This window comes from Pan paniscus, chromosome 20 (genome assembly GCF_029289425.2).
Source record: "Pan paniscus chromosome 20, NHGRI_mPanPan1-v2.0_pri, whole genome shotgun sequence".
In the NCBI taxonomy this organism is placed as follows: domain Eukaryota; kingdom Metazoa; phylum Chordata; class Mammalia; order Primates; family Hominidae; genus Pan; species Pan paniscus.
Genome location: NC_073269.2, coordinates 34,416,024 through 34,443,801, shown reverse-complemented (window position 1 = coordinate 34,443,801; position 27,778 = coordinate 34,416,024). Strand labels below are relative to the sequence as shown.

Sequence of the window (27,778 nt, the reverse complement as noted above, 5' to 3'; positions counted from 1 at the left end):
AGCCCCTGGCACTGCCCCATTCATAGTTCAGCTCATTCTGGTCCCAGATTGCCTTCTCCTCCAGACTGCAAGCTCCTCCAGGGAGCTTTAGCTGGGGGTCCTTAGTTCTGTTGTACCATAGATGCCTTTGGGCAAAGCCAGTGGACCCCGTTTCTGAACAATTTTTTAAATGCATGTAGTAAAATACACAGAATTAACAAAATCAATTATATTGAAATATACTTATTAACATTAAAATGTAATATAATAACAGATTTGCTTTTCTAGTAATACATTATAGCAGCAGGTGTGATAAGCATCATAATTCCAACGTTGTGATCAGTATAAATGACACAGCATGATATCTGCAAAAACCGTGCTGTGAAATGGAGGCCTCTATGGCTTATATTGATGTCAAGGTCCCAGGTACTAATAATACTATTAGGGACATGCTCAATTTCAGCTCGAGGTTGGTGAACACAAAAGAATAACTTTTGGCCAGGCACAGTGGCTCACGCCTGTAATCCCAGCACTTTGGAAGGCCGAGGCGGGCAGATCACAAGGTCAGGAGATTGAGACCATCCTGGCTCACAGGGTGAAACCCCGTCTCTACTAAAAATACAAAAAAGTTAGCCAGGCGTGGAGGCAGATGCCTGTAGTCCCAGCTACTCAGGAGGCTGAGGCAGGAGAATGGCATGGATCCGGGAGGCGGAGCTTGTAGTGAGCCGAGATCACGCCACTGCACTCCAGCCTGGGCAACAGAGCGAGACTCTGTCTCAAAAAAAAAAAAGAAAAGAAAAGAAAAGAAAAGAAAGAATAACTTTTTATCCACCTTCACAGACTCACCAAATTCTATTTGTGGACCCCTTGGTGGGGTCTTTGGACCCCAAGGAAAGCCCCTACTCATTCCCTATGCCTTCCCACCCCATCTTTCACCTCTCTCTCCCTTGTCACTCTGCCCAGTCCCCTGGCCTTCTGGCAGTGTCACTTTGTGTGTTTCTTTTTGTCCTGTTTTGTTTTTGCAGAAAGAGGTTCGCTCTTGTTGCCCAGGCTGGAGTGCAGTGGCGTGATCTCAGCTCACTGCAACCTCCGCCTCCCGGGTTCAAGCGTTTCTTGTGCCTCAGCCTCCTGAGTAGCTGGATTACAGGCACGCACCACTACGCCCAGCACATTTTTGTATTTTTAGTAGAGACAGGGTTTCACCATGTTGGCCAGGCTGGTCTCAAACTCCTGACCTCAGGTGATCCACCCGCCTTGGCCTCCCAAAGTGCAGGGATGGCAGTGCCACTTTGAATGCGTTCAGTGCTTCCTAAGTCAGGGGCTTCTCCCCTGGTTGCCCCTGCTGCCTAGAATGTTCGTTCAGCCCCTGGACCCGGTCCCTCACTCCTCACCTCAACTCACCTCCTCAGAGCAGCCTCCACAAAGGTACCAGGCTAGATTTGGTGTTTCCTGTTTTTCTTGCTACAAAACTCAGTGTATTGCTTCTCTAGTACTTATTCAATTTATAATTGATCTTCAAACAAATAAACACAAAATAAACATATGTCCACCCGTGAAGACTGTGCTTTATGAAAGGATGGTGACCACATCTGTTTGGCCCTTTGCCTTAAATTCAGCTAGCAATATCTGTTACCTAGTAGAGACAGTACACGCCTGAAGAAGTGATGAATGAATGGATTTAAAAGGTTTAGACACTGTCCAGCTTGTCTTTGCACTTTTAGTGCTTAGCCCCATGTCTGGCACATTGTAGGTGCTCACTTAGTGATAGCCAAATGAATTAAAGGCTGGCTGGCTGGATAGAAGGTTGGGGGGCTGGGGTCGAGGACTCACAGATGTGACCCTGGATCCTAAACCTTACTGAGACACTGCCCAGCCCATGGACTGCCTCCCAGGGTCCAGCTGTGTGATTATCTCACCATTCCTTTATTTTTTATTCCATCTCCCTCTTTCTAGTTTCTGATTTGAAAGTGGCTGATTTGGGGAATGAGTTCTGAGCATTCTGTGGGTTATTACTGTAGAAACCATCCTCCTGGCTGTCTCACCATCAGCGCCACCTCTCCATGGGTCTGGAGTCTTGAGGAGCCAGGACTGGACTGGGATGTGAGGCTGGGTCTTCCGAGCCGTAGATGGGAGCAGGAAGATGTATCTCCATTCACGATCTCAGTACAAGGCTCAGCTATCTCCCGGCAACTCGCCCATCATCTGTTTCTGAGTTCTTCTGACATACAGGTACTCGTGCCTTTGATACTTCTTTACCTCTATTCAGTGATGAGCCATTTAACCACGCAGCCATCTCTGGACAGTGAGACAGGAAGGCTGGGTCAGGGTGGTGGGGGCAGGGGAGTGCTGGGAACCGAGGAGAGAGCGGAAGAAAAACAGGGAGGAGGCCCGTTCATCCCTGACCCACAGCATCCTCCTGCCCAGAGCAGGAATTTGTTCTGCTTTTTTTTTTAATTAGCAACATTCACCTGATTGAGTCCTGACCTTTCCCTGCCAAAAAGAAAGCCACGCTAGCGAAATTAAGGGAGAAATCTAATATTCATGAGGTGCTGATTACCCACAAATAAGATAGTGTTTTAGAGTAGATGGTGTCAGAATTGCAAAAGCTTTTGATAAATATGTATGTTTATGGGCCCAAACAGAAGTGGAATACAGTCTAGGTGCTGAATAATTCCTCATGAGGGTGGAGACAGAGCCTGCCACAGCCTGTTCATCATCAGGTGCGGGGCTTGGGTGAGGTGTGATTATCTAGCGTAATTACACGTGCCATGCAACATTCATGAAACCCAGCAGACATCTTTGTCTATGCAGGACAGGAAAGGGCTTCACTCTGAAGCACAGCAAACTTCCAAGTTACTATTTAGCCTTTTGTACTTCAAGCTTGAGCCATTTTTCATAGGTGCTAAGTAAGGTATTCAGAAAGCCTGCTTAGGACTGGTTAGGTACCAGTTAGAATTAAAAGTTTCTCTCCCAAACAGCAGATGAACCAGATATTGTTAATAAAACATTACAAGCTACAAATCAGTTACCACTGACACTTAGCTTGCATTTTGTTTTCCTTCCTTTTCAAGGTTCTTTGGAGGCGGCATCAAGAAAATACATTTGGACAAATCCTTCATCTCAAATATTTTCCCCTCATGAAACCAAAGGCATTGCTCCAAAGTCATTTCCATTAATTAGACATGCATCTTGTATGACTGAAGGAGAATCTAGTCCACAAACTCTGGGTTAATTTTCTCTTCTGACATCTGTGTGTAGTGTTTCTCTGAGGAGCTGAATTATCTGCTCTCCAGTGCTTTCCTCTCGGTGTTTTTTGGCCAGGAGCAAGGAGACAGGCAGCTGCATTCTGGGAGCAGCAAGCAATTCTGAGAACTGGAGCTGCTTAGGTTCTTTCACTTCTGCTTCAAAGGAATACGTTGAGTTTGCAGAGAATGAAGGAGAGAAAGACTCCAAGTTCCAAGCAGGGACTTGGGGTAGTCTCTGAGCATCCCAATGTACTTACTCCCCACAGCTTCCTCACTGGGCTCCCAGCCACCAGTATTTGTCTCTTTAATCCCCCAACACAGAGCTACTAGATGGATTTCTCTTTCTCTTTCTTTCTTTCTTTCTTTCTTTCTTTCTTTCTTTCTTTCTTTCTTTCTCTTTCTTTCTTTCTCTTTCCTTCTTTTCTTTCCTTTTCTTTTCTTTCTTTCTTTTTCATCTTCCTTCCTTCCTTGCTTCCTTTCTCTCTCTTTTTCTTTCTTTTATGGTTTTTTTGTTGTTGTTGTTGTTGTTGTTTTTAGACAGTCTTGCTCTGTCACCCAGGCTGGAGCACAGTGGTGCAATCTTGGCTCACTGAAATCTCAACCTCCTAGGCTCAAACCGTCCTCCAACTTCAGCCTCCCAAGTAGCTGAGACTACAGATCAGCAATCTGGCTAATTAAAAAAAAATTTTTTTTAGAGATGGGGTCTTACTATGTTGCCCAGTCTGGTCTTGAACTCCTAGCCTCAAACAATCCTCCTCCCTTAGCCTCCTAAAGTGCCGTGATTATAGGCGTGAGCCACCATGCCCAGCTGGATTTTTTCTTTTAACTGTAGTTTTATCATGTTCTTTTTGCTTAAAATAAACTTTTCTGAAGTAAATTCTGGACTCTGCAAGGTCTTTGTTCTATTTGTTATGGTGTTTGGGCAAGCCCTCTGTTTTCCTGTCCAGAGCAGGCCTGGGACCTTTGCCTTCGGTGGCTTTCCTGGGATCCCCCACTACCCAGAAGAGCAGGGCTATTGCCTCTGCTCGTCCCCAGATCCCAACCCTCCATGGGCCTGCCCTGGATCCTTGCTGTTGGAGGGGAGGCACAACTTCACCTCTACCCTCATAGGGATTTTTGGCTGCACCTGCGAGTTACATTGACATAAGACAGATGAACGAGAGATAAACATACACATTTATTTAACACAAGTTTTACGTGACACGGGGGCCTTATTAAGGAAATGAAGACCCAAAAGGCAGTTACAGTAAACACATAGTGAATTGGACAAAGGGTAGTGCATTATGAAAATGTGACAAGGCAAAGGGGCTTGGGCTAACATGGTTAGTTGGGTGGAGAAGTGGCCAGGAAGATAACGGTGAGTCTAACAAGGTTTGTATGTGCAGATTTTTCTTGGTCTCAATTCCCCATCCTTGATGGGAGTGGGACTTTGCTTCTGGTACAGAGTGCCTTCTTCACTGGGAATTATCTTTTGCTTTTAAGAAACAGATCAGAGTTGTCTTCTTTCATCTGCTGTTTTCTTATCCATTTTTAACTCAAAATAGTCAATATTCTACAGCAGCAGATCTGGGGGCAACATGTTCTGAACTCCCTCATTTCTGAATGTCACTGTCTTCTAGTCACAGACCACCAGGAACACACCTGCAGTTGGCCAGCTGGGTTTATTACTTGATATGGTGAGGAAGGATGCTCTCCACAGAAAAGTAGTGGGGCATCTCAGGAAGAAGATATTGACGAAACTTTAGAGTCTGGGCTTTGGTTGGGTAATGTTGAGGAGGGTGTAAGAAGGTGACGTTTGCCATGGATTGGGTACTGACAGAAAGCAAGAACGATGTTATAGTTTGGTATCTTGATAAATGTTATCGACAGGAAGGGCAGACTAGAGTGAGGACAAGGCTGTAATTGGTAAAGAAGTAGCAGTCACCCATTTTTTACCAAGAGTGGTGGTTTTTAGGAGGGCTGCACAGTGATTTTGTTTTTGTCTAGTGACCTCACTTGATGTTGGTGTTCTGTGAGATCAGGTATGTCTAGCATAAAGAACATGGTCTCACTGTCAGTGTCAGACCAGTTTCCAGATGTCAGGGGCCCATGCCTTCCCTTAGGACTCTCCACCCTCAGCCTGATCCGTGTCTATACCTTGTAGTGCCAACCCTGAGGCTCTATTTATTTATTTATTTATTTATTGAGACAAGGTTGCTCTGTCACTCAGACTGGAGTGCAGTGGCATCATCGTAGCCAGGTGTGGTGCACACCTGTAAACCCAGCTATTTTGGAGACTGAGGCATGAGAATAGCTTGAACCCGGAAGGCAGATGTTGCAATCAGTCAAGATTGCACCACTGTACTCTGGCCTCAGCAACAAAGTGAGACCCAGTCAAAGAAAAAAAAAAGAGAAAGAAGAAAGAGAGAGAGAAAGACAGAAAGAAGGAAGGAAGGAAGGAGAGAAAGAAAGAAGAGAAATTTAAAAAAGAAAATGGATGGGAAACACTTACAAACTATAAGGGCTGTAGGACTGAGGGCACCACTTTCCTGAATGGCACTTGGCTGTTGGGAGGTGGCACAGTAAACACTGTCCCTCACTATGCTGTCATCACTGGGGTGAGGACTCTTCTCCATTCAGCCCTCCTGATCCACTTTCCACTCTTCACTCTGCTGGGGTGCCAGGAAGCTGACCTGTAAGGATTTCAACAATGGACCCCTCTGCCCTCTGGCTTCTGGTTGGTGTTGGTTAATGGAAATATTAATAGGAGATTGCAGGGAGGAAAGAGAAGGGGTCAGGGTATTTACCACCAAGCTTCTTCCCTGCCTGTGTCCTATGGGGCAGCTTCTCTCACAGCTCTCACTCCAGGTTCTAGTAAACGTTCCCTCTCCTTTTCCTTGCTTTAACCCTGCACACATGATTCAGACAGGCCCTTTGTTAAATTTTCCTTGAGAATGCCACTTGAGTGACGTCTATTTCCAGTGTATTTCTAGCATGCATCCATGCTAAATGATACCATTAGGTTTTCACATTCACTCAGGAAAGAGAAGCCACTGACCCAGATCACACAACCCAAAAGCAGTGATGCTGGGATTTGAGGCTCCTGGTTCACAGTTTCATGTCAGTTTTTCGACCCTCTCATTCAGAGTGGGGCTAGTTTATCTAGCAATCAGCTCAAGTGACTTCTTGTATTCTAGGTGAGTGTTTTCCAAACTGTGGAGCCGTGAAATTGATTTAGAGGGTCATGACTCAGTATTACAAGAAAACCAAATAGAAACGGTTAGAATGCAACCCACATAGTAAAGGCAAGTATTGTTTGACTGAACTTTGGCTTCATCTGTATGTATGTGTGTGTGTGGTATCTGTATAGAGTTGCAGTGTAAAATCTATACCTTACTCTGGGCCACAGTCCAAAAGATTCTGAAAGCCTTTGTTCTTTTGCTTTTCTTTTTAGAGAAAGGGTCTTGCTCCAGGCTGGGGCAAGGGTCATCCAGGCAGGAGTGCAGTGGTTCAATCACAGACAACTGCATCCTCAACCTTCTGGGCTCAAGTGATCCCCCCACCTCAGCCCTCATGGGTAGCTGGGACTAAAGGCGTGTGCAACCATGCCCTGCTAATTTTAACACAAAATTTTTGTAGAGATGGGGTCTTACTATGTTACTCAGGCTGGTCTTAAACTCCTGGCCTCAAGCAATCCTCCCACCTGGGCCTCCCAAAGTGCTAGGATCACAGGCATGAGCCACCTGCTGGGCTGAAAGCCTTTGTTCTGTAGAGAGCAGCAGAGCCCTCTGAGACGTGAATGGGTGAGGCAGCTCCAACGTGGGTGGGGGCAGACCCTCTCCTGCTTTAGCACGCACTGTGATCCTCTAATAATGAGTGCATCCTGCAGGCTGTAGGGGTGGGTTGCCCCTACATACCTGTGGGTGTTTCTCGTAAGGTGGAACGAGAGACTTAGGAAAGAAAAAGACACAGAGACAAAGTATAGAGAAAGAAATAAGGGGACCCGGGGAACCAGCGTTCAGCATATGGAGGATCCCGCCAGCCTCTGAGTTCCCTTAGTATTTATTGATCATTCGTGGGTGTTTCTCGAAGAGGGGGTTGTGTCAGGGTCACAAGACAATTGTGGGGAGAGGGTCAGCAGACAAACACGTGAACAAAGGTCTTTGCATCATAGACAATGTAAAGGATTAAGTGCTGTGCTTTTAGATATGCATACACATAAACATCTCAATGCTTTACAAAGCAGTATTGCTGCCCGCATGTCCTACCTCCAGCCCTAAGGCGGTTTTTCCCTATCTCAGTAGATGGAGCATACAATCGGGTTTTATACCGAGACATTCCATTGCCCAGGGACGGGCATGAGACAGATGCCTTCCTCTTGTCTCAACTGCAAGAGGCATTCCTTCCTCTTTTACTAATCCTCCTCAGCACAGACCCTTTACGGGTGTCAGGCTGGGAGACGGTCAGGTCTTTCCCTTCCCACGAGGCCATATTTCAGACTATCACATGGGCAGAAACCTTGGACAATACCTGGCTTTCCTAGGCAGAGGTCCCTGCGGCCTTCCGCAGTTTTTGTGTCCCTGGGTACTTGAGATTAGGGAGTGGTGATGACTCTTAAGGAGCATGCTGCCTTCAAGCATCTGTTTAACAAAGCACATCTTGCACCGCCCTTAATCCATTTAACTCTGAGTTGACACAGCACATGTTTCAGAGAGCACGGGGTTGGGGGTAAGGTCACAGATTAACAGAATCTCAAGGCAGAAGAATTTTTCTTAGTACATAACAAAATGGAGTCTCCTATGTCTACTTCTTTCTACACAGACACAGTAACAATCTGATCTCTCTTGCTTTTCCCCACAACAGGCCTCCCAAACACCTGGGACCAGAGAACGCTCTTAGTCTAAAACACACAGCGCCACTCTTCTGAGAAATGCGCTTTGGGAAATACTGCTTCTGGGAGAGGTGAATCGCACAGGAGAGCCAGCACCTGCTCTTTGGATGCCCCTGTACTGATGTAGGCCACCCAGGCTTGGGGCAGATGGGCAGGAACAGAAGGAGGGGTGCCGGCCTATGGATTCCAATCTATGCAATTAGTTCCCTAGGCATCAAGGCTGCCTTCCAAAATTTTGGAATTCCATGTGATAATCCAGGGGTTTAATCATTTTTGTATCTTCACACCAGCATAGTAGCTTCACTCTCAGCAAACATCTGCTGAATGCACAAATGACTCCTGTGCACTGTTCCCGCCCCTCCAGGGAGCCAGTGACCATAATGAAGAGAATGGGCTTTGGAGTCAGAACCACATCCAGTTTGTGACTTTGGAATATGTTACTTATTCTGAGTTATATCTCCTTCTTAGGCGAATGCAGATGGTAATACATTCCTTAGCATTGTTGTGGGTATTAAATAAGGTAATATACAAAGGCCAAGCTGAGTTCCTGATAGTTGATGCCTTGGCAATGTTATTTTTTTTTTCTCTCCCTTAAAGTCCTTCTCTTGCTTAAATTTGTTCTATAGCTTTATCACCTGTTTATTGTCTGTTATCTGCTTGCTTTCCTCCAGGGAAAGGGAGATCGCTACCTTGTCCATCAGCCCTTTCTAGTTTGGGACTAAAGACTGTCTCCTTCTACTGCATTCATTATTTCTGGTTTTATTCACCTAGGCCTCCTACTGCTCCTTAAGGAAGGGAAGAAGAAAAGTAGGGGGTGAAGAATTGGTTTTTTTCAGACCGCCAACATTCCCCTCCAATCAGCCTGGCCTGTTGACTTGTCTGGGTCTGCTCCTGCATATTTTCCAGCTCCTTCTTCATTCCTCAGTGCCAACATGCAGAGAGAGCTGGCACCATTGTAGACCAGAGACTTCTCTTGGCACTTTGCAAGCATTGTATGGCCCATTGGTGGTAATAATGTAAAATTTATCTATCTGAGAAATGTGGAACTTTCTTGAGGACAATAGTTAACAGTGACGATCGTTATGTCCATATTTAATTTCTGAGAGAGTAAAAAAAAATCATTAAATGTTTGATGAGCATTAAGGGGGCTTCAGGCCCATAAGAAATTTGAAGAAATGTAGTGTATGGTTTTATGGGAATAAGTGAATGACTGAATGGACCCAGAGCTGGGAAGAGGCATGAGGTGGGACAAACAGGTTGCATGTGGCCATCCCTGGGTTCCACCTCCTGTTACTCTTCCTCTAGTGGTTCCCAAGACTCAGGGTTGAGTCCAAGCCTGCAGCCTTCCGCAGAGGGGCCATCGTCAGGCATGAAGCCAAGGCAAGCAACTTTGCTTGCTTACTTCAAGGAAGGTCTGCAGATGTGGCCTCGGCCCAGGGCCCTCTGGAAATGCAAAGCTGTTCCATCTCTCATCTCTATAAAGCATCCACAAGGCCCTTTTCAATACCTGGGCTCCCGTGTCCCTGGTAGAAACTTGCCCTGTAGACGGGCAGGTCTCTAAGGCCCATACTCTGGTCCTGTGTGTTGCTTTTATTCTGTGCCTGGTGAGCAGTGATGGCTGAGTAAATGTTTGTTGAAGGACTGATTGACCCAGTGAACAGATAAGTGAAAGGAAAAAAATAGATGTGCAAGCTCCAGGTTGTACAGGGGTCTGAGTCACTGTAGATTCTGGGGTCCCTGGGGAGGTCCGGCTGGGTGGTGCTATTCCCCGGAATCCTGAGCCTTAGGGTTCAGCTCAGCACCTATCAGAACAGGACAGAGCTCCTGGACAATCAGTTGTGCAAAAGGCTGAGGGACCTCCTGGTGATGTCTCCCTTTCAGCCAGAGGGAATGTTACTCCTGTAATGACCTAAGGACTTAGAAAGATCTGTGTGAAAATGCTTAGTCTGCATGGGACAGGAATTCTGGGCTTGATTGAGAGCAGCGGTAACTTCTTCCAGTTCGTCCTGGTTGCTGGAGTTTGAATATTTGACCCTGCAAACCTCATGTTGAAATTTGATCCTCAGTGTTAGAGGTGGGACCTAATGGAAGGTGTTTGAGTCATGGGGTGGATACCTCATGAGTGGCTTGGTGATGTCCTCCAATAATGAGTGACTTCTCACAGTATTAGTTCCCCCTAGAAATGTTGTTAGAAAGTCTGCCTCAGTGATCTGTCATCCATACCCCAAACCTCAGCATCATGCAAATATCCATATTAAAAAACATATACTTGTACCCCCTAAGTCTAAAATAAAAGTTGAAATTATTTTTAATTAATAAATGTAGAGGATTTTTAAAAAAGCCTGATGCCTCCCTCTTCTCTCTTGCTTCCTTTCTCACCATGTGATTTCTGTGTACACCAGCTCCTCTTCCCCTCAGGCTGTGAGTGGATGCAGCCTGAGGCCTCCCCAGAAGCAGATCCTGGTGCCATGCTTTCTGTACAGCCTGCAAAACTGTGAGCCAAATCAACCTCTTTTTTTTTTTATAAATTACACAGTCTCAGGTATTCCTTTATAGCAGCACGCACGGACTGAGATACCAGTGAAGCTTTGCCTCATCTTTGAGTGTAGGATTGGCCATGCATTGTCTTGTGAGTTTCCTTCTTGTTCCTCCTGCCAGCTGTGATCTGACTCGCTGTGCTCTGTAATCCGGTCTCGCTCATGAACCTATCTGCCCCTTGCTAGCAGAGACCGTTTCTACATTTTCACGCCAGAGCCAACGTGTCTCTTACATGGTTGGCGTCCACTCTATGCTTGCCAAATAAATAGGATATTTAAAGGCAAATGATGTTTCAATCATTTTGACTGGAAGAGCTGTCACCAGGAGAGGGTGGTGACTGCAAGTTGTCTAGGTTCTTGGTGTTTTGAACAAAGAATTAAAACGCCCAGCAAAGCAAAGAAAGAATGAAGCAACAAAAGGACAAAAGCAGGGATTTATTGAAAACAAAAGTACACTCCGCTGTGTGGGAGCAGACCCAAGCAGGGGCTCAAGGGCTCGGATACAGAATCTTCTTGGGTCCAAATACCCCCTAAAAGTTTCCTATTGGCCACTTTATGTTCACCTCATGTCTCAGATTGGATGCGGACAGCAGCCAACCACAGGCTGAAGTGAAGTTACAAAGGTCACACTCCTGTGCAAACATCTGATTGGTTGCACAAAGCAACCAATCAGAGGCTAGGATGAAATTACAAAGTTCTACTTCTATGCAAATGAAGACTCGGCCTGCAGTCAGTCTGATTGGTTGTGGAGTGAAGTTACAAAGTTGCAAATGAATATTTAACCCGCAATCAGTCTGATTTGTTGTTAGAACAGCCAATTTCCCATCTGTCCTGCAGAAAACGTCAAAGGGAGTAGCCTCTGGTACTTTTGTTACTTAGGCATGGAAAGTTAGGGTTTTCCTTTCAAATTAGTTCTAGGAAGTCAGGTGTGAAACAACCTTAGGTTCCCTGCCTCCAGACCCTATTCTCCTGCCTCATCTCCCCGCTGAGAGAAATGATCCCCATAAGTCTTCATGGGAGGCAGAGGCACTGAAGGTCTTTCTTCTCTAACTGCTTCATGCTGACTTGGGGCATAGTCCCTACCTGTTGGAGATCATGGGACTCTCACCTTACTCTGTCTAGTGGAGGCAGGGTGGCTTCCTGATGGCCAGGGGTGGTGCCTTCACCTGGAATTGGCTGAAACCTTGTTGCACAGTCATCTGAAGCTCAATGGTCTCTATGCTAGAGGAAATGGATTCGGTTAAAAGATTTAATGGGCAGCCGGGCGCAGTGGCTCATGCCTATAATCCCAGCACTTTGGGAGGCTGAGGCGAGTGGATCACTTGAGGTCAGGAGTTTGAGACCAGCCTGACTAACATGGTGAAACCCTATCTCTACTAAAATTACAAAAATTAGCTCGGCATGGTGGTGGGCACCTATAATCCCAGCTACTCAGGAGGCTGAGGCAGGAGAATCACTTGAACCCGGGAGGTGGAGATCACGCCATTGCACTGCAGCCTGGGCAACAGAGTGAGACTCCATCTCAAAAAAAAAAAAAAAAAAAAGATTTAATGGGAACTTCAGGAGGTTGATACCTATTTTGTCAGAAATGTTTGTCATAGAGAGTTGCAGGAGAAAAAACAAAACCTGGTCTGTTTTAGAATCTATGTGTTTCCTTAAAGTCAGCATGAGTGACTCCATTTTTGTTCAGTTTGGTTTGTTGGGGCCTAGTGCATGAGCTTAGTCCAAAACAATGGCCTCCCAGAATTTTGTTTAAAAATTTCCCCATTTTTCACTTAGGTGAGAGCATGACCAAAATTTAGGGCCTTAGCATCACTCTCAGTTACCATGATTTTGAGTTTCCAATCTCAGCACATCATTTATAGGTTATGGTGTCCTCATGGTTGCACATTTCTTTCAGCTCCTGTTATTCCAGTTGAAGAGAGACCGTATGACATTCTGGAGATGGCCAAATGCAAGCATTAAAAACCTTTGAGAGAATACAATGCACCAGGGAGACTATTATTATGACTATTGGGAGGATAGTACCAAGAGTTTGGAGTATGCTCCTTACCCAAGGTTCCCATAAACCAAACCTCCTAACATCAAATAGATCAAAGAATGAGCTGGATAAAGAATTTACTTACCTAACTAAGTGATCTCTTCATTAATTCTCTACCACTGAATTTCTATAATCTTCATTTGATGTATTTCTCCATAGGCCATAAGTGCCAGCAGCTGCATAGGTACTTTTTGTTTAGCCAATTATATTATTTAGCATAACGTTCACAAGAGAATTTAAAGTCTGTTGTGTAACTGTAGCCTTTACAGTAGAATTTGCTATAGAACCTATCATGAGGGTTACATTTCTTATCTTTGCTTCTTTACTTTAAACCATGGAAAAAAGACCTAACAAAGGATGCCCTTTTAGAAAAGTGAAGGCCTTCTGGCAATGTTCTCTTTAACCCATGATGTGGGTTAAGAGGAATAAACCAATGTTTTGTTTTTGACTGATTATGAGGCAGTGCATGTATGATTAAAGTTTCTTACCTACATTGGGCCTTCATATTTTATCTATTAAAGTACAAGGTTACCCATGTATAAAGCTGGCTGCAAAATCCTTCACAAATAAAAGTATACCCCATAAGAAAAAAAAATTCAAAGATAAGAGTTTCATGATAGTAGAAGTCTTAATCTGTGAATTTGAAAAAGCTGTTCACATCAAAGACGCCATCTTCTTCTTGGGAGAAATTTCCCTGGTTAGGTTTACCTCTAGGGTTCCAATGGGTGCACAGCTCCAAAAGTGTGGAGGGACCCTTCTCAGTTGTGAGACTATGAACCCAAAGTCCAAGGTCCTGAAGTTTTGTTGTAGTGTGGATGGCAAGGACAGTCTTTCTTTGCTGTTTCTAGAAGATTTAAGCCATAAAAAGCTTTTTTACCCAGTAAAAATACACTGTAGCATAATAATCTACTGTTATAACATAACCCCTCTTGCATGGGAAAGCTTTTATACAACTAGAAAACATGCACTGAAAATAACAATTGAATGAAACCCCTTTATAAAATGTCTAAATGGCCCATCAGTGACCAAATGTACCTGAAGCTTTAATTGTTTTCCCAGTAATATGGGATTAAGCACTGGTTATAAACTATTTTAAACAATTTGTAAGTCATTGCACCAATGTATTTAATTTGGATTATTTTATCTTTTCCGTGATGAGTCATGGAATGCATAACTTTTAGAAGCAAAAGCTTTAAGGATTCACGAAGGACAAGGTGGACATCCTGGTTTTCATGAATCCATGTTTAATTAACATTAGACTTATATCCTCTTTGATACCAGTTTATTTTCCAAATTAGGTACATAGCACTGACAAGTTATTTCTATGATTTATAATAACTTAACATAATAACCATAATTATCATTGATAGCATATACTTAGACATTAGAATTTTAGAAATCCCATATATTTTTTGGAACATACATTAGTATTATTCACAAAAATACAACCTAAAGAAGATTGAACATCATTTTGGCAATCCCATGTACAGAAACATGTCAAATAATCCTGTGTACCTTCTTTCTGGATGTTTTCAGGGGCCCTCTGATTCATCCAAAAAGCCAGGCATTAGGAAAGACAATTTTAAAACTAAAGTTTGCTTTTGTAATTCCAGATTACCATAAATTATTTATTTTGCCAAAATGATGACTGAGAAATTTTAAAGAAGTAAAAACCTTTTATAACCTTTTACAAAACAAAAAACAAAAAAAAACTGAAAAAACACTTTCTACTGTTTTTACACACCTTGCATGTAAAACTATTTCTAGTGGTCTTAACCACATGTTACAATGGTGACTTTTAGCAATTTTAACTTTAATGTAAAACCTGGTAAGTTATGTTCTGATAACCTTTGACCGTTTCCAGCATAGCTAGGGTGTGGCCAACTCCACGTGTCCCCAGGCCTTAACTAGCTGGAAAGCAGGCAAGTTAAATAATTTTCAAAAGCCAAAGAAGCAGTTTATGACCTTAAAGCATTTAGCAAACCCAGTATTCGAACGTAATTTAGACCACGTTTACATTTTGAAGACAATTGTATTTCACCAATAATTTTTAAAACTGTCTTTATTTCCCAAAGAATACTCAAGTCAAATGAACTAAGAAAGGCATTATGTTTTTCACTTTTCTGACAAAATATTTTATTTAAGCTTTTATTATTATTAAACCAATTAATTTAGAACTTTACACAGGAGATATACAGTGACTTCTACTTTACATTTAACCAGTTTGCACAGAAAGAAAGAGGCCAGAGACTGACTGGTAAGAAATTCTTACCCTTTTGCCGGCGTGCCAGGTTTCTGGGTTCTCTCTCCCTGAGCAACCCTGGCAACTCTGCTTGACTGTATGCAAATGAATACATTGCAATGAATTAGACTGTTTACATATACTTTACAGATTTTGGAGAAATTAGAGAGAGAGAAATACTCTCTATTTGTGAGAGTATACTCAATACACTTAAACTATCAGGAAGCCTAAAATTCAAAAAGTTAGTTAAAGGATAAAAAGCTGGCATGGGCCAGGCGCGGTGGCTCACGCCTGTAATCCCAGCACTTTGGGAAGCGGAGGCGGGCAGATCACGAGGTCAAGAGATCGAGACCACCCTGGCCAACATGGTGAAACCCCGTCTCTACTAAAAATACAAAAATTAGCTGGACGTGGTGGCACGCGCCTGTAATCCCAGCTACTCAGGAGACTGAGGTGGGAGAATCGCTTGAACCTGGCAGGTGAAGGTTGCAGTGAGCCGAGATTGCACCACTGCACTACTCCAGCCTGGTGACAGAGAGAGACTCCATCTCAAAAAAAAAAAAAAAAAAAAAAAAGCTGGTGTACTCCATTAATTTCTGCAGGCCCAACAAAGGTAGCTTAGGAATTCCAGATAAATAGAATGAATGAGGACTTGCAAGAAGTGCATAGGATCACAAAACTAAATAAAACCTTCCACTAGGAACTAGAAAACATCATTTATTTATATATATGGATACAAGCAAAGCCACAGGAGAATAAACAGCAAACAAATGAAAACTAGAAGCGAAAACAAATAAGCAGGAAACCAGGCGTAAATTTTTATACTCAGTTTACCCTGGAGGCTGCAGTGTTACCCCGGGCCCTAAAAAACCCACATAATGAATATTTTATTCCCCATACACAATTCAATATCCTTAAGTTTACCAATGTCATCGTACATTCTGTGCAATCAAGAAATCCACTTAAGGCACATGACCAATAAGTACTCTAGCACTATCCATGCAAAACAGTAAACAGTGTGAAACAACGCAAACATGTATGTGAAATTTGGCTCCACACTAAATTTAGTTTCATGCTTAACTATATTATAAAAAAGAATTATCAAACTGCCAATGCATTTTTACAATACTTCTTATTTTACTTTAATTAATACTAAGGGCTTTAACTATGAAAGTGTTAATTAGCCAAATGTCTCCAAGGTTTCCAGGTTTGAAAGAACATTTTATTATTTAACTTTTTCCACACTTTTCTCCCCTACTTAATGATTCCTTACTACATTGTTTCATAAATAACTTTTTCAAATCTGTAATTTGAACTAACTTTTAGATAACTTCTGGATTAGACAAAATTATTATTCTTTTTTTCTAATAAAATAACCCTTTCCAGCACATTTTGTGTACAGAATTACATGTTAACTAGAATTTTATCCTTAGTAACCTAAAACTTTAGTGAAACTCCAAAAAGCAAGAAATCCTGAACCATCAGATATGGGCATTTATAGATAAGAACTATCAGATATGGGCATTTGCAGATAAGAAAAATAGATGGAATTAAGAATTCCATAATTTTTGAAACATATTTCCTCATATTACAACACTTTCTCAATTGGAAATGGCCCAGATATCAAATGGGTGTTAAAAATAGCTCTAAGATTTTAATTTACACAAAAGGTTTACCTAAAACATTTATCCCACTCACTGTACTTAATTTTGACTTTTAACAAAGGAGACATGAAACATCAAATAACATATGTAAAACAAACATTGATTTGGTCCCAGAAGGCGGGACAACTCGAGGCGAGGAGGCTGGGGGCTTTCCAATCACAGGTGGGAGACAGAGGGTTGCATTCTTTTGAGTTTCTTATTAGCCTTTCCAAAGAAAGCAATTAGTTATGTATTTATCTCAGTGAGACTTTGAATAGAATGGGAGGCAGATTTGCCCTAAGCAGCTTCCAGCTTGAATTAACACTGACATTTTAAAATATCTAGCAAAGAAAAACATAAAATTCAGCCAAAATGTATGTTGACAATTCTGAAAACATTTCTATTTTTATTCCACCAATAATTTTAAAGCTAGCTCGTTTAGTAAAGTTATACTTTAAGTCACATGAACTTGAAAATTGCTTAGACTTACTCAATTTTCATGAGCGCTCTTTCACTTATAAGCCAATTTTGTAGACACAATATACAACAATAAGCGTACATACAAATAAACACATCTAGACATGTATACACACACATAAACAAAGATCCAACAGCTCGGAACCTTAGCCATGAGATAGCAGTACAAGCTTGCCGGTTTTACTTTGCCCCAATAGATAATCCAAGGAAGGCTGTGAACCAAAATTTTGGATAAAGCAGTCTCCTTGGCAGTTTGAATTTTAAAGGCTAAACCTCCCCAGACTCCAAGGAGCACTGGGGCCAAACAGTACCAAAGCAAGGCATCACACGTTAACCAGGCCCCTGCTTAGAACGGCAGCACAAAAGCCTGTGATAAGTCTCCAATGAGTGGAGGTACACCAGGGTCCTTAATCTTGCACCAAATTGGATAAAACGACATGGACGCACGTGGAGTGGCTTTAAGGAGTGGAGTGTTTAATAGGCAAGAAAGAAGGAAGAAAACAGCCTCCCTGTACAGAGACAGAGGGAGAGGGGATTCGAACAAAGAGAAAACCCGTGTGGTGGGAAAAGTGGCTGCTTATATGAGGAGGCTGGAGGAGGTGGTGCCTGATTTGCATAGGGCTCAGGGGATTGGTTTGACCAGGCATATTACTCACGTGGCCCGCAAAAACCTGGCCCTCCCACCCTAACCTTTTAATATGCGAATACAGGGCGCCATGGTGTTCTACACACCTGTGGATATGTGGGGGTGGCCATGTTTCCAGGCACAAGTGGGGGCAATGGCAAGAAGACAGCGGGAATCACCATGTTTGGGTGGACCCAGTTTCTAATGGCCGGGATTTGGATATCAAAGCTTGCCGGCGGGATCTAAGAGCCGGGCCTTTCCTGCTAGACAAGAAAGGTTTCTGGAGCTGCTTTAAAAGAAAAACCTCCCAAGGACCCCTTTTCCTCTCTATCTGCCTAAAATAACTTCTTAATAACTCCTATAAGACCTGTATTTATGCAATACCATCCCACTTTTCCATTAGACAGTAAACTTCAGATTCTAGACACTTTTGGGTCCAAGCAGCATTTCAACTCCGAGAGGAAATTCTAAGGAGGGCTTAATACTAGACCTCTGAACCTCTGCCAAGTCCGTAGAACCCAAAAAACGTCCTCCTGCGGGGTCCAATCTTAAGAGTTCCAGACGTCTCTGGCCTTAGGAGGGGGCGCCACATGCAGGTTTTCCTCTCCAGAGCATACTGTGAGCTTTATAAAAATAATCATGATCTGTAATAAGAACTGGATGCTGGGCGGGCCGTTTTGTTCCTTAGCCAGTTGAGTACGATTAGGGAAGAATTTAGCATAAGAAAAGAAGGAGTTTAAGTCACCTGAAACGTGTGTGAATTTGCCCTGGACGAGCTGCCGCTGCCAACTGCGTCACATGCAGTTGTGAAAGGATAACTGGAAAGGATAGTAAAGTGTCTTTCCCCCTTCCAGGCAGGGCAGCCATCCCTGTTCACTCCCTGGACTTCAGAGATCACTGGAGAGCGGCCCTGGCCAGTTCCTCTCAATTACCAAGGAGCCACTAGGAAACAGCTGCTGAAAGACTGAAAAAGGAGGAAAGGAAAATAACTCAGAAAAAGGGAAAAAGGAACAGGACTCAGAAAAATGAAAATAAAAAAAGGACTCAGGTCCCTCACCCGAACTGGGCGGCGGCAGTAAGGCGCTTCCATGTGGAAACCTTTCAGTTTCACCAGAGTGGCGCTGGCCAGAAACTTGCAGTTGTCTCCATGCTTAGGCACTGTCCACAGAGGGTCCCGAGTTGAAAAGGAAAAGAGAGAAAGATTTAAAAGGGGAAAGGAGAAAAATAAATCCCAATCTTTGGGCCTACCTTCCCTCCTGGCTGGCTTGCCAAGATATGTCACCGGTAGAGGGTCATAACTGCAAGCTGTCCAGGTTCTTGGTGTTTTGAACGAAGAACTGGACAAAATGCCCAGCAAAGTAAGGAAAGAATGAAGCAACAAAAGAACGAAAGCAGGGATTTATTGAAAATGAAAGTACACTCCACAGTGTGGGAGTGGACTGAGCCGCAGTGGCTCAAGAGCCCAGATACAGAATCTTCTTGGGTCCAGATACCCCCTAGAAGTTTCCCATTGGCCCCTTCTTCCTCATCTCAGGTAAGTGAAGTGGTAGCCCACAATCAATCTGATTGGTTGCAGAAAGCAGCCAACCAGAGGCTGAAGAGAAGTTACAAAGGTCACCCTCCTGTGCAAACATCTGATTGGTTCCTAAAGGAGCCAGTCACAGGCTAGGATGAAGTTACAAAGTTATACTTCTATGCAAATGAAGACTCGGCCTGCAGTCTGATGGGTTGTGGACAGTAACCTTTCAGAGGCTGGAGAGAAGTTGCAAAGTTGCAAACGAGACTTGACCGGTAATCAGTCTGATTTGTTGCAGAACAGCCAATTTCCCATTTGCCCTGGAGAAAAGGTCAAAGGGAGTAGCCTGTGGTCCTTTTGTTACTTAGGCATGGAAAGTTAAGGTTTTCCTTTCAACTTAGTTCTAAGAAGTCAGCCTGAAGCAGCCTTAGGTTCCCTGCCTCCAGACCTTATTCTCTGCCACAGAGCCAGGGCTGGAAATCTTGCAGTCTTTTTCTGTGTTTATCATCCAAGGATGAGAAGAGAGAACACAATGGAATCTACCGATAGCAAATCAAATGTCACTGTGTCTGTGCTGATGGCAGGCTGTTTCTCATTTGCCCAAATTATCAACCCCATCGTGCTATGCTCATGTTAGATTGTTTGGGAAAACAGACGACATATGTTAGAATGCTAAATAAGCTGAAACTGTGCCAGGATGGAGACAGAAGGTGTTTATTTTTAAGTGGAGCGTGGCACTCCAGAGTGACTTACTGTGGCGGGAAGGAGGACACTGAGGGGAAGGCAGCATGGCTGCAGCAAGAGACTGAGAGTTAAAGCAAATGACTGTTCCCAAACAGAAATGAGTGGCATCTGACCCCTCAGTTAGCTGGAGGGAGACTCAATAGATTTGGTTAGACAAGGCTTAGCTTCCAGGTGGTTTTAGCTTTTCTCTTGAGCCTCTGATTCCCACCTGAGTGCACATGTTCAATAAACTTTTGTTGTAGCACCAGGAATACGGCAACCAAGAGCTGGCGCATTGCTCTGCACTGACGCCCTTCTTTGACTTCCTGGGGCTTTCTAGGGTTTTTTTGTTTTGTTTTGTTTGTTTGTTTGTTTGTTTGTTTTTTTGAGACGGAGTTTCGCTCTTGTTGCTCAGGCTGGAGTGCAATGGCGCAATCTCAGCTCACCGCAACCTCCGCCTCCCTGGTTCAAGCGATTCTTCTACCTCAGCCTCCGAAGTAGCTGAGATTACAGGCGTGTGCGACCACGCCCAGCTAATTTTGTATTTTTAGTAGAGACGGGGTTTCTCCATGCTGGCCAGGCTGGTCTCGAATTCCCGACCTCAGGTGATCCTCCCGCCTCAGCCTCACAAAGTGCTGGGATTACAGGTGTGAGCCACCATGCCCAGCCCCAGGATTTGGTGTTTATCTTAACACAGCTGATAGGCCCTGTGGGTCCTCACTATGCTCATCCTCCAACCTTGCTTGGTGCTGCCTGACCCCTTACTCACCAGGCTGCTGCCAAGTGCCTTTCCTGTCTCTCTTTCTTTGCTGATATTTACTCCTTCTCAGAAAGTAACTCCGTGGCTCTCAGCCCCTGCTGAGTGTTAGAATCATCTGAGGAGCTTAAAAAAAACAATACCCAAGCTCCCCCATAGTCAGTAAAATCAGACCCTGTAGGGATGTGTAACTGCACCAGACCGGTCTGGCTCAGCTTCCACGTAACAAGGTTGTGAGTTGTTGTTCAGTTGCCATGGACCTGCAGGTCGAAGGTCACATTGCTGGAGCATGCCCGGATGAGCCAAGTGCGCAACCATGGGCAGCCCCAAGTGCTCGAACTGAGGAGTGAGACCAAATTTAAAAGTGGATGCCACATGGCAGGATCCAGGATTCAAGCACATCAAACCCTGGCATTGTCCTGCGGCAGGATCAGTGAGATTATGCCTCCCAGCATCACCTCATTGCAAGATCCAAGCAGATCACACCTTATTACCCTGTGCTTATAAAACCCCACTCAGCCCCCAGCTCAGGGAGACAGATTTGAGGGCTTCCTCCTGTCTCGTTGCCAGTTGACCGGCAATAATTTTTTTTTTTTTTTTTTTTTTTTTTGCTGCAAAAATCCAGTGTGTCAGTTTTTTGGCTTTCCATTGCACACAGGCAAAGTGACTCCATTTGGTTAGATAACAATGGGATGAGCACAGATGACGCTGAGGCACCCTCAGGACATTACAGTACAGGTTGTTCAAAACTCCTTAAGTGACCTCTTGGATCTGCCAGAAAACGTGGACTTTAGAGAGGGCAGGATTCCTCAGGAGGCACTCACCCCTCCACACTGTGGGCTCACTCCACTAGGTGCCCTCCCAGACTGACTGCCCTGTCTCTGCCCTAAATGTGGGAAGATCACAATGCAATGTTCTCTCTGTTTAGCATTCAGAGAAAAGTGTGTGGATCAGACATCGCAGGAGGCAGGCCTCCATGCAAGAAAAAGGTCTGATGTCTTGTTTGGTGCATTGAGAAGGCAGGAGAAGCAGATGTAGGTACCAAAGCATTAACGTTTTTCGGGAAAGTATGGCAGAGCAGGTGGCAATGTTGGGAACACTGACCTGTTTGGAAATGCCACAGTGGATGGAACATGCACTCTAATTTTACTTCCTCAAAAGTTCACTCCGTTTTTATGGAAACCCCACTTCTCATTAAAATTACCAGTTTATAATTACAATCTTCTGTCAAGCACATCCAAGAAATGACCTTTCTTCATTTGAAATACTATAAAAATTAACTTTCCTAGGCTGTGGGCTGAACTCCTGGGACAGGCTTTTTAAAAAAAGTACTAAATATTACTTTCAAAGTTCTCTAATTGCCTGAATTAATAATGGCATTTTTTTTGCCTCCTGTAACTGACAAATGAGTTTGAATCTCTCTCTAAAGAATTGAAACTTCAGCTATCTCATTCTCATTACTTTTTGCATGCATTACAGAATGTGAAAGGATCTGCAAGGTCACTTCTTCCACCCAGTCCAATGCCCCTCAACTCTACCCCTTCCTTCCAGCCTCTAGTTTCAAGGGTTTGGTTGGGAAAAGGAAATAAACAGAAAGTCCACAGACTTTTCCATACTCACTTTAGCCACAAACCCCCACAGACCAGCTATGGTTTATTATATTCGACTTCTGGTTTTATTACAGAAAGAAATAACTCTCCTTAGGGAAATTCCAAACAGACCAATGGAAATGTGAGCACTTTACGTTTATTGTCAAATGGGCTACTCAGCCTCACCATACTTTTTAAAAAATATCTGGCTCTCTTTTGAGTGTGCATGTCATGACCGGCCAGACTGTAGCTAACACACAAAAATATTGCCTTAAAAAAAGCAAAAGTACAAAACACACAATGACAACAATAACAACAAAACACGGTCTTCAGTCTTTTCAGAGAAAGGCTTAGTAAAGAGGCTGACAACATTGATATGTCTGAGATGTTCACGTTAAAGGAAACATAGTATAGCTATTGACTTTGAAATGTGTAGCTATTTGCTTAATTCAGAGATGGAATCTTTGCTAAAATGGGCAGTTAGGCTGATGAAAGAAATTGACTTGTACCACTTAATGAACAATTTCATCTTTTTAATATAGAAATAGCTGTTGCTATGAACAGCCTTTTTATTCATTTGAGAACACCATAACCAAAAAATCTTTCAAATGATCATTACACAATGAATGTCCTGAGGCTTTAAAAAATATTTACTTTGAAATTATAAGCTCAAAATGATTCACCAATGCAAAAAAAGAAAAGCCATAAAATGCTGGGCTGTAAGCTCTGTAAATTTTTTCCTGCTGAAAATAATTAGATAGGTTTTTTCTTCTTTTTTCTAGACAATAGTGCCTAAAGAGATTTAATGATCTTGTTGCTTATGGATATGGGGCATAAATATGTTTCTTATCTTAAATTTGATGTTAGAGTTACAAGATTGTAGAAAATGATATAATGTGATTAGGAGAAGTATAGTTTCAATAAATTTTACCAAAGTAAGTATCACCTAAAATTCTCTAAAAATCAGCATTAGTTTTTGAATCTAAGTTTTGGGTTGGTGGGAAAAAATATTTGCAATAGGCCACACTCACCAGGCTCCTCATCTACATATGGGGGAGATTAATGGGGTGACTACAGTCAACAATACTGTACATTGTAAGAGCACTAAAAGAGCATAATTGGAGTGTGTGTAACACAAATAAATGATGATAGAGATATTTACCATGTGCTGTCTATATATTTCTCAGCCTCCTTGCACTTGGGGGGGCTCTAAGACTAGTTATGACCGATGGGCTATGAGCAGAAGTGCCAAAGCATTTAGGAAGTGATCCACAACTCCCAAATTTTGTGCTTTCTTGCTGTGGTGACCTGGAAGCCAATTTTTGATATGGTGGCACCACAAGTGTGGAGGTGCCTGGGTTCTTGAGTCACTGCATGGAGGATGACTGCCCTGCAGAATTGTTTGTCCAGGATCATAATATGCATTAGCAAGAAATCAACTTTTAGATTTTTTTAAGCCACTGAGATTTCAGCGTTAATATGTTACTGTCGAATAGCCTAGGCTATTCTAAGTAATAATCTCATCATAGGGGATTTGAGAGGAGCTGATGGTGCCCAAAGTCCCCTTTGTATAGTACTTTGTAGTTTTCTATTGTTAAAAAAAAAAAAAAAAAAGATTGCTTTCAAAGTCAGGCAAAATGTCCCCTTAATGATTCCCGAGGAGAGTCCAAATGGCTAATTCTAGGAGAACCAGTCCAGCATGCGTTTCTTTTAATGACAGGTTTTCATGTATCCACCAGCCTTGACTAAGGTAGTTATTCACTTTGCAGAGTGGCAGCCTGCAGCCCTGTGGTGGGAAACAATCTTGAGCACCAGAGGTCACCCTTTAGGGAACATTAGTAGATTTGCAGCAAAAGGTCCTGGTCTATTGGTCATTGCCAGTACACTCCCTAAGGTGATCAGAGTTTCAGAGCCAGAGACCAAGGGTGAGGTTCCAGGGCGGATGACCTGCTGTCTTGGAGAGGTTATGTGTGTGCTGTTCCAACCAAAGTCCCATTTCACCAAAGCTGTTCTCAGAATCAATGATTTTTTTTTCCCCACGTGTAAAGAATTGTGTTTAATATCCTCCCCAGTGATGAACAGAAAAGCTGACTGACTTCATCTCTGGGGAGCGAAAGATAATAAACCTGCCTCCCCTTTGAATTCACATGGGTTTGCTTCAAGTCCTGTGTGTGTGTTCTTGTCAGTCTTCCTTCCAATTGAGGGGCTCCCAAGACAGTCTGACCCCAGCCATTAATAACTATGAGAAAAAGTAAAGCTTAGATTTCATAGGTTATTTTACAATTTGATACCACACTTAGCCCATAATTTAATATACTGCTATCATTAACACATAGATAAAGCTTTCTAGAACCAAAGGGCCTTTGTTGGAAGTAAATCAGTTGCTAGAACTACCAAGTTACATGCTTTTTCATTTTCTGCCTTCTAATTTGTGGTCAAACTTAGGAAAGTTTAGTGAACGAATGTATAATGGTGAAGAGTGTAAGTCCTGGACTCTGCATGACAATGATTCAAATCCAAGCTTCCCTGTCTGCTGTGTGATCCTGGAAAATTACTCAGCCTCTTTAAGTCTCCTCTCCCTAACTGTAAAGGGGCTAAAAGGAGATCCTTTCTCAGAGATAGGTTATTTAGAGATCACCTTTATAATATACTCAGACCTGTGCCTTGAATATGTGTGTTGGCAGCTGCTTTTATCATTATTGTTATGTTGGAAAGAAAGAGTATAGAATGGGCTGTCCTGTGCATTGCAGGGTGTTTACCAGCATCCCTGGCCTCTACCCATGAGATGCCTGCAGCACCCTTCCCTCAGCAGTGACAACCTAGAATGTCTCCAGGCATGGCCGACTGTCCCCAGGGGTGTAGACCTGGGTAATGCCATATGAATGTACTGGGTGGCCTGGATTTGGGTTTTTTTACATGTTTAGTTTTTTCATATGCACACACATAACACATCTGCCACTGGAAGTTACTGGGGACAGGCATTGCTGTATCAAAGATTGCAGGCAGTCAATTTTATCAAGGATTTTTGTAATGATCGCTGAGAGTTACTGAGTTCCCAGCAAGGCTTCAGCACCTGCTGGACATTTCTTACACAGATACAGGTATTAGTGGGTTTTTTGTTTTTTAAGAAAAACCCATTTCAAAAACAGGAAAGTGAAGACTCAGAGATGATCTGCAGTTTTTTAAATTTTTTATTTTATTTTACTTTAAGTTCTGGGATACATGTGCAGAACATGCAGATTTGTTACATAAGTATACATGTGCCATGGTGGTTTGCTGCCCCTATCAACCTGTTATCTAGGTTTTAAGCCTCGCATGCATTAGGTATTTGTCCTAATGCTCTTCCTCCCCTTGCCCCCCACCCCCAACAGGCCCTGGTGTGTGATGCCCCCCTCCCTGTGTCCATGTGTTCTCATTGTTCAGCTCCCACTTATGAGTGAGAACGTGCGGTGTTTGGTTTTCTGTTCCTGTGTTAGTTTGCTGAGAATTATGGTTTCCAGCTTCACCAATGTCCCTGCAAAGGACATGAACTCATTTTTTTATGGCTGTATAGTATTCCATGGTGTATATGTGCCACATTTTCTTTATCCAGTCTATCATTGATGGGCATTTGGGTTGGTTCTAAGTCTTTGCTATTGTAAATAGTGCTGCTATAAACATACATGTGCATGTGTCTTTATAGTAGAATGTTTATATAGTAGCATGATTTATAATCCTTTGGGTATATACCCAGTAATGGGATTGCTGGGTCAAATGGTATTTCTGGTTCTAGATCCTTGAGGAATCATCTCACGCCAGTTAGAATAGTGATTATTAAAAAGTCAGGAATCAATAGCTGCTAGTGAGGCTGTGGAGAAATAGGAACGCTTTTACACTGTTGGTGGGAGTGTTCAACCATTGTGGATGATATGCAGTTTTATTGACATAAACCGGGACTTGCACCTGTGTCTGTCTGGTCCTATGAGCCTGCACTCATTTGAATGGTTTGGTTAAGCATTTAGATTCAGACCTGGACTGCCCGGGTTCAACTCTTGGCAGATCATCTCTGTAACCTTAGGTAGGCTATTTAGCTTCCCTGCAAGCCTGTGAAGTAGCTAATATTATTAGCTTGACTTTACCTATAAGGAAATTGAGACATTGAGAAACTAAGTGAATTAGTGCTTGTAAAATGCTTGGAACATTGCCTGGCATATAGTAAGTGCTATATAAGTGTTTGCTTTTTTAAACAATGCCTCTCCCTTCCTGGTTCTGTGAGTACCTGGTAGAGTCACAAAGGAAATGAAAGCTCTGATTTCTGGCTCCTTGGAGCGTCTCATGCCCCTGGCAGGAGACTGGCCTATGAAGGTGGCCCTGAAGCTGGTGGTTGCTCTGCCCACCCCGTCCCACCCAGGCCCACTCCTCAGCATCTGTGTTCTTCAGCAACTAATACCATGCCTGTGTCTCTCCTCAGTGACCCACCTTTGGGCTTTGTTCACAGGTGCAGAAAGCTGGAAGTGATGCTCCAGGGAGTTTATGTCTCCCCATCTTGACCCACACCAATACCTGAGGCTCATTGCTTTGATTCAAGTCCGGACAAGCTCTAAGGTTCAGCTCACACTGGGAGTCACACTGCAGGTGCAAGCAAGAATAGGGCTTGAATCACACCCCTACTTGATTTCTCCGTCTCCCTCCTCCTTCCTACTTCTCCCAGGAGCACCATAGAAAATTCCTGGTACACTTATATTGCTTTTGGGGAGCCCAGTCTTACCCAGGCCCAGAGTCAGAGGGGACAGTGAGCAGGGGCCATGCCTCTACTCTGTGGTTCATACACACTTATGTGCTGGGGCTGCTCTCTAGACAAATGTTTGATAAATAGGACCTAACCTGAAGCCAAGAATGCTCTGGAATAGAAGGTGTGGATCTTGGTGCCTGGGGCCTCTAGAGGACGGAGGCCATTCTGGACCAGGTTGGCCAGGGATGGTGCCCGGGAGGTCGGGAGATTGGAGGGGCTGGGTCTGAAGGCTGTGTGGGTTTGGTACCAGGTGGAAGCCACTTGAATGATCTCCTTTCTACTGACTGCAGGAGCTCCTGGGAGTCTGTGAACAGTGGTGATGCAGAAAAGCAAAGCGTGTGTATCTGTTTTAGTCCTACCTCAGATCTGCTGAAGACACCTTGAGCCTGAAGTGAAATCACAGTGGCTCTCAGGAAGAAGGGTGACTGTCTGGTGTGCAGTTGTGCTGCCACGGCAAAGGGAACTTTAAAACATAGAACTGCCATGTAGAAGCTCAGGAAATATCCATGGTGAGGATCCAGGTTAACAAAAATACCTTCTACTGACCTGCTCTCAGACAGATCAAAGAAAAAGCTTCTTCTGGAAATGACCAAATCCATTTTCTTACAGGTCTGTCATCTCTTTTGGTCATAGAATCAAAAAAAATGGAAGACGAGAAAAGGCAGTGAAGACTGACAGCCTGTTGGTTGCTATTCCAGTCGTGTCTGCTCCATACGTGCCCTCCATCTCATCCCACCCAGTCAGTATATTTTCACCAGGCAGT

General features: G+C 43.4%; 1 long non-coding RNA gene across 1 annotated transcript in view; it reads left to right on the top strand.

Annotated features, from left to right (window-relative positions):
- The window catches only part of LOC129394834 (uncharacterized), a 30,973-nt gene extending 26,559 nt beyond the window's left edge, over positions 1-4,414 (top strand). Inside the window, exons 3-4 of the long non-coding RNA XR_008622176.2 lie at positions 1,998-2,208; positions 3,051-4,414. This is a non-coding gene — a long non-coding RNA (uncharacterized LOC129394834). The remainder of the gene's footprint in view (positions 1-1,997; positions 2,209-3,050) is intronic.
- Positions 4,415-27,778: the final 23,364 nt, after the last annotated feature.